This window comes from Dermacentor variabilis, chromosome 9, assembly GCF_050947875.1.
Source record: "Dermacentor variabilis isolate Ectoservices chromosome 9, ASM5094787v1, whole genome shotgun sequence".
NCBI lineage: Eukaryota > Metazoa > Arthropoda > Arachnida > Ixodida > Ixodidae > Dermacentor > Dermacentor variabilis.
Window position 1 is genome coordinate 81,553,751 of NC_134576.1, and position 12,485 is coordinate 81,566,235.

The 12,485-nt window shown below is 46.3% G+C and overlaps 1 protein-coding gene across 2 annotated transcripts in view; it reads right to left on the reverse strand.

Annotated features, from left to right (window-relative positions):
• LOC142557012 (carbohydrate sulfotransferase 1-like) overlaps positions 1-12,485 on the reverse strand; it is a 72,268-nt gene that overhangs the window by 58,040 nt on the left and 1,743 nt on the right. The window lies entirely within an intron of this gene.

A 12,485-nucleotide genomic window follows, 5' to 3' on the forward strand; every position in this document is an offset into this window, starting at 1 on the left:
ATATCCCGGTACGGCAGATCAGTTCTGCGAAAGCCGGCAATGTGCAGGAAGGTACGTAAAAAAGAAAAAGAAATGCATCGAAGTTGACTGTAGCCCATTGCTACGAAGAGAACCCATACGGGTTTCCAATGGCGTAGTCAGAAGCGGGCACACCGGGCACGTGCGCCGCTTGCCCACCCTCCGCTCCCCCGCTGAGAAGTTCCTGTGCTATAGCAGAGTACAACTTTACAAAAACAGCAGTTGGCAACCAAAGCACACGGACCGCGCGTTGTTGTGTTACTCCGCTAGCCAATCACTGTTCTGGCAAGCGAAGTCGTCGTCATGCGACGTTTTCAAAATGGCGTCGTACTTGATACCTCCGCGGCGTCTGCTGTTCTTGAAGAGTCTCTTCATCGGCGGAAGCGATGAAGTATGCAACAGACATGGACAAAGCGTACGGAGTCTGAGCATTTCACTCTTCAAAAGTCCTCAGTACAGTTCATTTCATTGCTGAGCCCGTTCTACTCGTGAAACTTCACTGCCAACTGAAGTGAAACTTGACAGTAAATAGTTGCAGCGGAGCAAGCGTTTTATTTCAATTCGAAAAAGTTTGAATTACGTACTATTTGCAGCCTCGTGGGGGAACAGTGGCTGGCGGTTATGAGGGCGTGGGCGGGGCTTCACTGCAGACTTGAGTTGTATCCGACTGTATAGTAGGCGTCTTGCCGAGCTCCTCCCTCACCCTCCTTCCCTATTCTACCACACTATCTGTGCACGTTCACATAGCGTGTTTTGCGTTCCGCAGCTAACAGCCAGTAATAGCACCTACGTCCCCACGCTGAACTCCAGAGGACAAAAAAAATATATGCGCGTTGAACTACACATTCAGACTGAGGCTCAATCGAGACCGCGGGCAGTTCTAGTTAAACTCAGCCCGAGCAGTTATATGTAAAAGCAGCACTTGTTACGACCGAAGCCCGTATAGCAGATCAAAACGAACTAAAGGAATATAGAAAAATCAGTGTTTACAAAAGTGTTGTCGAATTTTCTTTTTTTTGCCGCTCGCAAATAAATTTTGGTTATGGTCCTTTTCTTAATAATTTATTACAGTAGTCGGGGTGCATTATAAAGCTTCCGCTCTCAACAAACGGTTCTCGCACGGGGTGAATTCGAATGTATTTTCACGTTAATTTTACAGTCGCTTAACGCCGTTAAGGTTGCGTGACCGCATGGCGCCGAATGCAGCTGCAAAATGACTCCTTCAGAAGTACCTTGCACATCAGCCAGGTTTGTACACGTAGCGAGCATATAATAAAGGTTATTCTGTTCCCACCTTGAATCCGCGCCGGTCAATTTATCTTAAGGTATTTGCTAAGATGTAAGAAAGTAGCGAAGTGCCCTTGAGACACTTTCTTGAGCATATGGTTGAGCAGCCGGCTGTATCCAAATGTTAAGAAGCTCTACCGCTACGTGCCAAATGAGCTAGAGCGCGCTAATGAGTTGAAATAAATGGGTCAGGTCACTTGGACAAGTTCGCTCTGCGATTTTGAGAACACATGTTTCGTAAAAAAGACAACGCGAAGACCAGGTTAACCGGTTCATGTTCGGCAGAAATGAGCTCCGTTTTCCCGAGCGACCAGTAACTTCCAAAGCGGCGCTTTATGCGACTGTTATGCCTCGCCTTTGCCGTCGAACTCACGAGTGTTATGTCGGAAGCAAAAAAAAATTGCACTGTACCGGCTGTTTCTGCGAAGACATTAAGCAATTTTTGAATATTGCCCGTGACAAATAGCGCTTTTCCAGCACTTGAGCTGATTCACTCGAAGGGGCGGACATTACTTTCACGATAAATCGAAATGCGTAATCGACTAATCGGGAAAAATACACTAAGTTTTTAATTAATTACTTTACGCGAAACATCGCAATTGAAAGAGGCTGCGACAGACTGCAAGGCAAATCCACTTGAAAAGAAATCTGTGGATGACACTATTTTTCCGGGTATGTGCCATCACTATTGTAGTAAAAAGGCACAGTCGTTCCGCCTAGTTTTTAACAAAACGCCGTTTTATGCTTTCAAGCACTAAGGTAACTGGACGGCCAATTTATTTCTTTGAAAAGTTCGGCAAATAGTATCTAGAAACTGGTTCCAAATAATATCTAGAAACTGCATTCGTTCAAAGTGAGTCCGCCTTGAAGGATCTCCCCGGCTACAATTGCTAAATTGCAATATGGGCCGTAAGAAATTAGTTACAAACTGAAGTGGCGAACATTCGTTCATTAGTCAATAATAATTTCTAGCGAATTAGTAAATTTCGACTTATTGTGCAACTAATGTACGCCTGTTTGAGCAATGCAGCTCAAAGATTAACAAAAATTTATGCCATCAGCTCACCGCTGATATTTCATAATTGTCAGTCTTTTCAGAAACACCAGGTTACGTGGAAACACGCTAATATAAGACACTACAATAGACACAGAAGTAGAGGAATGACCAGACGAGAACACTATTCGTGCGGTGCGCTCGTAAACGGCCCACTTTCACGCAGGACGCCGTTCGAAGGCCTGCAGGAAGAACCAATTTGTGCGCTCTGACTTTCAGTTCAGGTGTTCCCATTTAAAGTACCCTTCACGTGCCAGACGGCAGTGGCTGCAAAGTATGAGCCAAATTTGTGCGGTTGACGAGGACAGCAGTTAGAAAACCCTATTGTGGCATCCTTATCTTTGTTACGTCATTATCCTCATAGTCAGTCATTTATTTATCTATTGCTGTAGAACACAGAGGAATGAAGTGGCCAAGATATCGCACGTCTCAATTCTATCACAGCAACTCAGTCAGTGCTAAACAGCACAGGACGAAGCTGTCCAGTGACTGTCCAGACGCTGTCCTGTTCAACTTCATTTCTTCTTAATGTCTGCTACAATGTAGGCTACCACCGTCTTTTTATTTTTATTTTTCTAATCCATATCCCTGTCTTCCTGTTTTTCAAGGAGGACACCTGTTATTTCTCGTTCTATCGTTCTTTGCAGTGTCCTCAAGTTCTTATAAAGCTACTTCGTTAGCATTTAAGCTTATGCACAAAACGTTAGTAACGGCACCATGCTATGATTGTATGCGCTTTAATTTTTTATAGACAGCGGTAAGCCGCTCGTCTTGACTTGGTAATGCCTGCCGTATCTACTCCAAACCATTCTTATTTGTCTGCAATTTCCTTCTCCTTATCGCGATCATGACACTTTAAATAACATGATTGTAATCGCCACACCTCTAAAGTAGATTTTCTGCCTTAATATATAGAAGGCAGCGGGTGTAACGTTACTGCCTGAAGTGCCTAGCAATAAGACTACGACGATGTCGGTAAAGCGAAAAGGGGGGATTAAGTTTACGACGGGCGATTCAGTCCACAAGGCCCGAGGTATAGGAAAGATTACGCGGACAGATACGAGGTGCCATCCAAGCCAGCGACAAGCGAGAATAACCACTTGCCCGCACGTTCGCAGCGATCCACATTGTTGTTGTTGTTGTTGTTGTTGTTGTTGTTGTTGTTGTTGTTGTTGTTGTTGTTGTTGTTGTTGTTGTTGTTGTATGATTCGGTTCAGCGGAACCACTTGCGCCTCCGGAAGCAGCAGCAAGCGGCGGGGTCATCACATGTCTGCTTGAACCGCCGTGGTGCTCATACCTTAAGTTCTTAACTAGGAGACTGAACTATACCACAGAGTGGCTGCGTTTGCTAACACAAAGGGTGATTGAAGAGAAAAGCTCAACCAGTTGAGACTGGTGGTGTATTCTTCTATAACTTTATTTGAATATTCCATCAGAGCGGAACTAGTAGAGGTTAAACTGCGCGCCATTTAATTTCACGCTTGAACCGCGTCACCTGTACGTCAGAGTGACATCACAGTCTTCAGTGTGTGTGTGTTTTTTTTTTCTTAATAAGACCGATACCTAACTAGTTTACTGAAATGCATATTTGAGCGGCGGCGCGAAACAGACGCGCATTCGGAATATGTACTACGATATATTGCGCTAATAAAATTTAGTCTTTCGTGGTCCCGTTTATGCGCGTGGCGCGTATGTTTTTTGCGTCGCCGTTCAAATATGTCTTTTCGCATGTGGTCGGTTTCGGGGCTAAAAAGAAAGAAGACAAAAAAACAAGATTTCTAGAAACTTCCTAGATTGAGTTGCTCGCTCATTTCGAATATTTATCCTGTACCTATAAACAATTAACTAGACGCCAAGAGACGCTGTGAAAATCTCTGACGTGACGAGGACTCGGTGACTGAGGAGGAGGGGGAAAGAGAAAAGAAGAAGGCAGGGAGGTTAACCAGAATAACGTCCGGTTGGCTACCCTACACCGGGGGAATGGGAAAGGGGAAAGCAAAGACCACAGGGAGAGAGAGGAGGGAAGGAAAGAATGAAATTGTGGCAAGTTCGCTGACGCGTGCGGTTTTACAGAAATCGCCTTAATAGTCACAGGTGGTCGCACAAACTTCGCAGGACAGTCGCCACCTGTCTCTCGCCATTGCGTCTGCAGGAGCAATGGTGAAATTTACAGGAGGCACAGAAATTTACAGGAACCAATAATATGTGATTGCCGCGGCGCATGTCGTGTTGCAAGATTGAAAAGCATAGCGCCTCGTGCTAAGGTCGAGTGCACATTGCTGTCGCCGCAAATGTTAGTAATGTCGATGCTACATTCATAACTAATCAATAATAACCAAAACCTCAAAGCCTGCGCTGCTCTCGCCGTTATATTACGGCCAACAGAGAGAGTGTAATGAGAAGCAAAACTTCAGCGCTTCTGGTCTAATTAGGAGCGTTGCAATGATTACTGAACCCTCTCTTGTTCACGTTCTTTCGTGCATTATGCGAAGTTTGTACTAAAGGTTTTGTCGCTGTCCTCAGTCAAATAAGCAAGGGAGCTTGATCACCTTTGTTGAACGTAAAGATCAGGTCATGGGTGATGTGCTGGCAACGTTCAATGTGGGCGGGTGAAGTGCGGCCTTCGCAATAAATTTCGTATGCAAGCACTCCGGAGAGTTACGAGTGTGTTTTGCAAGCGGCGCGTAATTCAGCCCGACGTCTTTGAAAAGCTATAACCGTCACAGAGATGATGTTTGCCGAGAACAGGGTTAACATTATAGGCAATACGTATACGAAGGTAAATGTTTGTACTTCAATTGCAGCCTTTGCGAGAAAATCCTTCACCCCAGCGCTCGAAAGAATTACACAGCAGCTTTACGCTATGTTTCCAAGTGCCCCGGAAAGAACTGTAGGTTAGAATGAGCTTATATGTATGAAAACAATGGTAATTTTACGTCTAATCTGTGGCAATACTTCACGGTTTCTGGTTTAATGAGGAGCGTTGCAAATAATTACTGACTACTCATGTTTTTTTACAGTTTTCATGCTTAATACCAGGTTCATAGCGGGTTTTACCGGAGTCCTCGGTGAACTAGACAAGGCACCTTGTTTGTACTTGGATTTTGTTAACATTAGGAGCAGGTCATGGGTAACGTGTAGGCGAAGTTCAAAGTGTACGTACTTATTGCGGTCTTAGCAGTAAATTACGCATGCACGCAACTGATAGCCTTATATGGTTGTTTTACGAGCGGCGATGAAGTTAGCCCGCTGTCGTGGGAGAACCGTGAATGCAACAGCGAAGAAATTCAGCGAAAACGAGGGGATCATTATGCCATGGGTGAATGCAAAGTCAAGTGCATGCGGATCAAATACAGGTTTTGTAAAATTATCCTGAAGCAAGTGCTCGGAAGCGTTATATGCGGGCAAGGTTTGAAACGGCTGAGTCATATGCGGGCAACGTTTTAAAGTATGTAGTTAATTATACGCCTCTGAATTTCCCAATTCAACTACTCGGAAGAAACAGCTGTGTTGGAAATTGGGCTGTGATTCTGCAGAATCGCACCAATATTTTTTTTCCTTTCTTTCTATTGGCATGACTAATTAAGGCGATGTAGGCAGCAAGTCATGACATCGGCTCTAGACTCCTTTTCGGAAGAGAACCAGAAATGTGCTCCAATTAGTGCGACATCATAAATGCAAACGAAACTCGTCGTGAAGTCACATTGCACTGAAATGTCGAAACTTAGAAATAATTAAATCTCACGTACACGTACACCATATGTACGCTAGACATGTCCATTAAGTAACAAGACATAAATTACTGTTTCACATCACAAACGCATTCGATATCGTACATACGTATATTTCAATCACAGGCGATAGTATGTCAGTTCCAGCGGGAAAAAATGTACATTTACGGTAGAGTACCGCTTACCCATATAGCGAAAATGTGCAGCTTTAATAAATGTTTCCGCTCTTAGAGTGCATAGACTGTCGCAATGTTGCAGATGCTACCCTGATTTAGATAAAAAGCATATATCGCCGCTTTCTTTTTTTTTTCGAGGTGGCCTTTTTGGCTTCGAATCTTATCTAAAATTCGGGGGCGCCTTAATGACCTTGCGAACTTGGCCACAGAAATTCCACTCGCCTATTATTATTTGGTTTGAAAGCAACATATACATTTGACAGGAAATGGAAAGAGAGGAGGAGGCTGGCAACTGCCATTGGAAAGGGCACAACGCCTGCCTACTCTCCTGAAAGGGGGTGACAGAAACACAGAAATGAAAGGCAGGTAGGAAGGGAAGAAAGAGGAAAGAAATAGCAACAGGACAAATCAAAACGATAAAGAAGAACACACAATATACAGGTCACACACAGTAGGGCAGGTCACTGAAGGTCACGCTACTATAGAATGTTAAATAGAAGAAACACTGTCCGAGCTACAAACGCGTGCCAAAGTTAGTTAATATGTAACTATAGAAAGCACAGTCGCAAAAAGAAAACGAAAGTTTACCAAGTCTCCCTACTGGTTTCGGCGACGGAACAGCGGAGACCTTCGGGCTATTTAGGGCCACTCTGCGCTCAGCTTTCGCTGTGTCTTGCTTCGCCGTATGATTTCGCCGAAAGAGAACCTCTCCGGTCGGGTATTAAACCTGTGACCTCGATTTCTGCGACTTTCTCTTAACAAGTTGACATTCACGCTTCTGCGGGGCACTGCGTACTTGCAAACTTCGATTCGCTTTCCTTAGTATATTGAATACGACGCATATACAATGGCGGAGGCGTACGTACGACGTCGTATGATGAAGAGTGCTATAACAGACAGGTGCAATTGGCGACCGCCGCGAGAAGCCTTCGTTCTATATACAGCGGAGATAAAATAGGATGTTGATCAGGATAACTAATTTCGCGTACATTTTGCGGACCAATTACCAGTTCACACTTTGCTATCATGGTAGAGCATACAGGGATGTTTAGGTCAAGAAACATTGTACCGCGGCTAACACGTCAGCGTATTGCAAGTGTGTTTCAAGTGAGATAGACCGTCTCGCAGGTTTCGCACCGTTTCGACTTCGTCCGTTGTCGGCAGCTGATCCTTCCGTGACGAACCGTGTCAGCCAATCATGAACGAGAACGCCAACTGCGCGTTTCGGAAAGCGGAGCTGGTCTCGCCCATTGCATGCCGCGGCCAGTGTTTTCGACGCACTTCCAACCATGGCGGCGTTGGACGGAAGGCGATAATCGGCGCGTCGAACCAGCCTTTCTTCTGGTCCTCGTTCCTGATTGGCTGACAAGAGCGGTAACTTTCCCCGGACTAAGGACAGCTAGCCAGAAAGAATACTGGGTAGAAAGCGGGCAGGTATTCTAGACACTTTCGCGTTTCGCTATATTGTGGCGATAGGACAGGGTCGTTTTGCAGGCACAGGGGCACAGGGGCGGAAAATACTGGTACGTTTTGAAGCTCGCCCATAAAATAAAAATGTGGAGGCTAAATATGTCACGAAACGCCACGGCGGTATATTACGTACTTGGAAAGCCCTAAGGGAGGACAGCAAATAAATTTTGACCACCTGAGCTTTCTTTTTTTTTTCTTTTTTGTCGGGCAGCAACATCTAAACACGCGGCCAGTGTTACTGCATTACACGTCCCTCGAAATGCAGCCGCCACGCAGGGAATATAACCGGGGACCACGTGCTGAGCTGCAGAACACCATATCAATCTGAGCCAATGTTGATGTCTACAAACACCAACAACAGCTGTTGGTGTCTGCAGACATGTTCGCAGTGTTTCGACTCTCACGCTCACGCGCACGTGAATAGGCATTGATTTCCTCCTTGAACAACAAAAAAAAAGATCATTTCACGTGCTCGTGCTCCAGAGGGCCCGTGAAAGAGCGGAGAGGCTTGGCCTCCCGATTCCGACATGGGAGCAGCCAGCGGCGAGCCCCAACGGGTCTCCACCGGCTAGTCCCTCAGGACCTCAATAAAAGTTCATTGTCTGTCTGTCTGTCACGTGCTCGATGCCGGTAATATCGCAGAAATCAGACCAACAAAGAAAGAACAATCTCTTCTGCTCCTATGGCGGATTCTTTCAGTAGTTCAGTAGTGCTGCGGCCATTCGAGACGCTTTCCCAAATCCAGCAGCTACATTGCTCGAGGAATTTTCTTGATGGATATGTCGAAGTCGAAGGAGAGAAGCGAAAAAGAGAGATAAAGAGGAGAGCAGGTGACGAGATTGGAGAGAGAATCGTCAGTCGCAGGGACCTAGCTACAAAAGCCATTCGCGGAAGTTTCTTTTGTGTGGAGCTGGCCTTCTTTCGCCTTCTTGCTATTCTCGATTGGACTGTAATGGCCGCTCCCGCAAGGACGAGCGGAAATACCTGTTTCCAGCAAAGCGAGAGAACGTTGTATATCTTCCGGCGCTTGCTTACACCGAACGGAATCTGGAAACCATTTTTGTACTCTCTATCTCCTTTTCCTCATTCCCGTTTCTTTTATCTTTTTTTTTTTAATCTCCGGAATGAGCGGTGAGAACTGAGCGTCAAAAAAACTGGAAGATACCTAAAAAAGAAAAACATACAACGTCTTTTCCTTTTGCGCCCACTGCCTCTTCGGGTGACAAAGTTATGCGGGCGCATTTTCTGTCGCATATACGCCGCATGAACTGTGTTCTCAATAATGGCATCATGTCACCCTATATAATTCTGTATCAGAGCACCTGTGTTCGCATGTGTTAATTTGGTACTACTGTATGATATGTATTGTTCATGTGGCCTACATGACACGTTTTCCTTTATCTCGCTTTCCATAGCCCGAAGAAAATTAAGCAAAGCAGCACTAAAAAGAAAATAAATACGCATAATCAGAAAACGTGAGGCTATGTACCAGATTCCGCGTGGTCGTGTAAGGTCCCGTATAAAGATTTTGTGCCTCTTCATGTCATTATGTCACACAGTTATATGGGATTCTCCAAAATGCACCCTCATCCATCTCTACCGCTCTTTCGGCGAGTGACCGATGCTCAGTAATGACGTCTCTCTACAGCGATTGACGCGTACGCGTTCGTGCTCTCCCCAGGAACCTTGGAAATCTGCGAACCAGTGCCTCAGCACAACTGGGGCAGAACGACTCATTTGCCAGCAGGACGCGGGAACCTCCGGCAGTGATGCCGATGGCATCGCCGCTTATGGCGGGCACACGTATGTTAGTCATGATTGATGTGACTTGGCTGTTCATTATCGTTCAGTTTACCGTTCATTATCGGGCTCTAGCTATACCAGTGGCGTCTGTCGGTCCCGATTGGCGGGAATCATCACGGAGGTGGGCCATTCCCCAACCTACCTTCTTCTCATGCATCCAGAGCACATGGAGCACGCGATCTAGAAAAAAAAAGTTATGTTCCGATAACATCCCGTTTCGATGTTGGACCCATAGTCACAAAGATAAAAAGATTCTTGCGATGTAACTATACATATGAGAGGAAATGCCTGCCAATCGTGGTGTTGAACATATTGTTCCGTACCATCCCATGTCTTCTGTACCATTTTCACTTTAAGTAAACCCATTCTTCATTAGTAACAAGTGAAGGAAGTGCTGGGTACTGGACGCCCTGGACTATCCAGTCATACAAGGTCTTCGAATAAGCAGACGCCCGGCTGGACTGCCACCAGAGCCAACAAGCATGGCCAACGCCCAAGCTGGCCGGTCAACGAACACCATCGAAGAAGGCATCGTTCAAGCCAGCAAGAGACCAAGGCATCCTAGATACTTGACGCCAGAACCACGTATATTTCCTGTTAGATGAAGACGTCGATGAATGGCGGAGACACTACGAAAGCCGTACCAAAGCTGTGCCGTATTACCGTTGATCACGCATGCCTTTAATACAGACAAGCATGAAGTCACAGGATACGCACCTTTCTGTCTCCTCTATGCTCGCCGTCCTCAATGTTTTCGCGACATCATACTTCCTTTTTCACCTAACGACGATGCTTCTGTCACACAGATATTGTGTCGTGCCGAAGAAGCACGTCGACTTGCCCGGCTAAGAACCTTATCGTCGCATGTTCGTGCTAAGGCTCACTACGACGCACAACATCTGCCCGTCGGGTTCGCCACACTGGTGACTTCGTGTGGCTGTGGACACCGGTTCGGAAAAGGGGACTTTGCCAAAAGCTTCTCTCCAAGTATTCGGGCCGGTTCGTCGTTCTCAAATGCTTGAGTACAGTGACCTATGTCATCGCTAAAGTGACGGCTGATAACCGCCGTTCACGCAAGGCACAAGGTGTGCACGTCGCACGATTGAAGCCGTACCATCAACGCGTACTCCGACTCACTCGGTGAGCTTCGTCTGCCCCGGAGGAAAATGTAACGCCGCAGCGGAGGAGCGGCGAAGAGGAGGAAGAAGCGGCGCGAGGTTTTTCGGAGTGATCGGCTGTTTCGGACCATCCCACGTCTTCTACACCATTTTCACTGTAAACAAACCCATTCTTCATTCGTAGCAATGTTATTGCCCGCCGTTGTTGCTTTGTGGCTATGATGTTGGGCTTCCTAAGCGCGAGGTCGCGGGATCAAATCCCGGCCACGGCGGCCGCATTTCGATGGGCGTGAAGTGCGAAAACATCCGTGCACTTAAGATTTGGGTTAAACCCGCCGTGGTTGCTCAGTGGTTATGGTGTTGGGCTGCTGAGCACAAGGTCGCGGGATCGAATCCCAGCCACGGCGGCCGCATTTCGATGGGGGCGAAATGCGAAAACACCCGTGTGCTTAGATTTAGGTGCACGTTAAAGAACCCCAGGTGGTCGAAATTTCCGGAGTCCTCCACTACGGCGTGCCTCATAATCAGAAAGTGGTTTTGGCACGTAAAACCCCAAATATTATTATTATTAGATTTAGGTTAAAGAACCCCGGCTGTTCCGGAGTCCCCCACTACGGCACGCCTCATAATCATATCGTGGTTTTGGCACGTAAAACGCCATCATCTTTTTAAAAATATTACTAGCGAAGATAACCGGCCAATCACAAAGAAAGAGCACTTAGGAACAATGAACTGCGTGAATTCGGCGCCCCAATCCTAACATCGCTCTTCCTGTTGGCATAGGGGCTTCGTTTTTGATCATCTAACAGTGGTTGCTTTTACGTTTCGTGGCGCTAAATTGGTCCCGATTCGCACTGTCTGACATACAAATAGATACGCGAATTGTTTAAAGCCCTGGGCACAATCGGTACGTTGATACTCCTTTACACATCCAATTTTTAGTCATATCTGCCATTTCTTTTTTTTTTCCTTTTACTTTGTGGGGCATTATAACGTAACACTATTTCATTGTGATTTTATTTCAATATTGTGAAGTAAGAAATTTATGCAGCCAGCGGGCCTTGGCTGAGCAACCCAATAATACGCTCTGCTTGTTCGTACCTCACTTCTGTTTGCTTTCAAAGCGGATAGCGCTGCCTACATTGACAGGCTCTTCGTATCTAATAGGCTGATAAAAAGCGAAGAGAGCGCAGAAGTGGTTTCAGTGCGGCTGAGCTAACGCAGTGAAAGCACAGATAACCGGGTGAGCAGAGTCGGTCCGGCGTCAGTGGTTTGTCAGTTTCCCCTCGCCTAGCTTGCGGTGGCTGGTCAAAAATCGCGGGGGCCGGAGAAAGGAAGGTTAAATTCTCGCTAAAAGCGAAACAATCAGTGTAGATTACTTGGCAGCTCGATGTCTCATGCGTGCCGAGAGGGCTCAGCAACGTTAAGCGGTAACGGGAAAATTTTATTGTACGCAAAGAAATCCATCCTCGTTGGCAGCTCCCAGTGCCAGAGCGATCGACGGGCAGCCATGGTCTATGGCTTTCGGAACGGCTCGTTCTCCGGCTGTTCCGAAAACGTTATAGTTTTCTTCGCTATATTAATGCGCCTTTAGTGCGTGTACGTCACACTGACGTAGTGAATTCTCGCGGTTTTCTCGCGTCGTGTGACAGACAGGCGAAGTGGTGCATCCAGAGGAACTTTTGACCAATTGCGGAACGTTAATGGCAAAATACGCGTAGAATCAGAAATATATTTTTTTAGCTCTAATCATGCATAATCAATGTGCGCACGGCACGTAAAATGACGTGTGCCCACATATCTTCGCAGTTTTCGTCACGTTTTGCGA